This window comes from Chrysochloris asiatica, unplaced genomic scaffold (assembly GCF_000296735.1).
Source record: "Chrysochloris asiatica unplaced genomic scaffold, ChrAsi1.0 scaffold00295, whole genome shotgun sequence".
NCBI lineage: Eukaryota > Metazoa > Chordata > Mammalia > Afrosoricida > Chrysochloridae > Chrysochloris > Chrysochloris asiatica.
In genome coordinates this window covers 843,646-845,680 of record NW_006408813.1, presented here as the reverse complement: position 1 = coordinate 845,680, position 2,035 = coordinate 843,646, and the positions used below count along the sequence as shown (strand labels likewise).

The 2,035-nt window shown below is 41.8% G+C and overlaps 1 pseudogene across 1 annotated transcript; it reads left to right on the top strand.

Annotated features, from left to right (window-relative positions):
• The first annotated feature begins 1,117 nt into the window (after positions 1 to 1,117).
• Positions 1,118 to 2,035, top strand: LOC102825831 (annotated as a pseudogene). The gene has a single exon (XR_438793.1). The product of XR_438793.1 is annotated as a serine/arginine-rich splicing factor 3-like (transcript).

Genomic DNA, 2,035 nt, shown 5'->3' with positions numbered 1-2,035 from the left:
GGTCAGAATCGACTCAACAGCACTTAACAACAACAATGGCTAATAGAGTCTTGATGTGGTGCTGCAGGATAATGTACTGGACTGCAAAGTCAGTTTGAACTGCAAGGTCAGCAGTTCAAGCTCATCAGCTGCTCCTTGGGAAACCCTATACAGGGTCACTATGGATTGGAATCGACTTGACAGCACTTAACAACAACAACAACAACAACAACAGAGTCGGAATGGAAGAAAACACTCAGCATTTTTCAAACTGAGGGAATTAAAGAAAAAATTCAAGCCCTCGACTTGTAGTATTTATCAATGGAGAAAAGATTGAAATTGTCAAGGACTTTATTTTGCTTGGATCAACCATCAGTACTCATGGAAGCAGCAGTCAAGAAATCAAATGATGCATTACATTGGACAAATCTGCTGCACAAGTCCTCTTTAAAGTGTCGAAGAACAAAAACGTCAGTTTAAGGACGAAGTTCTCCTGACGCAAGCCATGGTATTCTCAATAACCTCATACGTGTGAAAGTTGGACCGTGAATAAGGAAGACCGTAGAAGAATTGATGCATTTGAGTTTTGTTGGAAGATAATATTGAAAGTACCATGGACTGCCGAAAGAATAAACCAATCTGTGTTGGAAGAAATACTGTCAGAGTGCTCCTTGGAAGTCAGGATGGCCAGACTTTGTCTTTCATACTTAGGACATATTGTCAGGAAGGACCAGTCACTGAAGAATTATACCATGCTTGGTAAAGTGGAGGATTGGAGAAAAAGAGGAAGACCCCCAGCGAGATAAATTGCCACAGTGGCAGGCAGCATCAATGGGCCCAAATGTAGTGACAAGTGTGAGGTTGGCCCAGGATCAGGTAGTGTTTTATTCTGTTGTGCATAGGGTCGCTATGAATTGGTACTGACTCGATGGCACATAACAACAACAACAATGGGCAAAATATTAAATGATGCAGAAAGCATCAAAAAAAGATGGAAGGAATAGACAGAGTCACTGTACCAAAAAGAAATGGTCGATATCCAACCATTTCAAGAGGTAGCATATAATCAAGAATCAGTGATTCTGGCCGCCATTTCGTGAACGTCGGGTAAGCCTAAGCTTCTTCTGTGGCCGGTCGGAGGCGAACGAGAAGATCCATTCGAGTGTGTGGTTTTAAGCCTCTGCGTTTCTAACGTGATATTTCGAAATGCATCGTGATTCCTGTCCTTTAGACTGCAAGGTTTATGTAGGCAATCTTGGAAACAATGGCAACAAGACTGAATTGGAACGGGATATTATGGCCCCCTCCGAAGTGTGTGGGTTGCTAGAAACCCTCCCGGCTTTGCTTTTGTTGAATTTGAAGATCCTCGGGATGCAGCTGATGCTGTTCGAGAGCTAGATGGAAGAACATTGTGTGGCTGCCGTTTAAGAGTGGAATTGTCAAATGGTGAAAAAAGAAGCCGGAATCGTGGTCCACCTCCCTCTTGGGGACATCGCCCTCAGGATGATTATTGTAGAAGAAGTCCTCCACCTTGTCGCAGATCTCCAAGGAGAAGCTTCTCTCGCAGCCGGAGCAGGTCCCTTTCTAGAGACAGGAGAAGAGAGAAATCACTGTCTCGGGAGAGAAATCATAAGCCATCCCGATCCTTCTCTAGGTCTCGTAGCCGATCTAGGTCAAATGAAAGGAAATAGAAGATTGGTTTGCAAGAAGAGGAGTGGTGTACAGGAAATAACTTCATTTGACGGGAGTATGTACAGAAAATTCAAGTTTTGTTTGAGACGTCAGAAGCCTGGTGCATTTTTAAGATGTTTAGCTGTTCGAATTTGTTTATTGTCTCTTGTAACAATGACACATGAAGATGTAATTCTCTATGGTTTGAAATGGATCATATGAGGCATGTGATAAACAAGAATTTATTACTTTACAATGTCCCCTTAAGCAAAATTGAATTTGCTTTGAACTTTTAGTCTTGCCTAGACTCATAATAAACCTCTAAATCTTGCCCAGCTAAAGTGTGATGTTTTAATATTACAAAAATAAATCTGACAAAAATTGA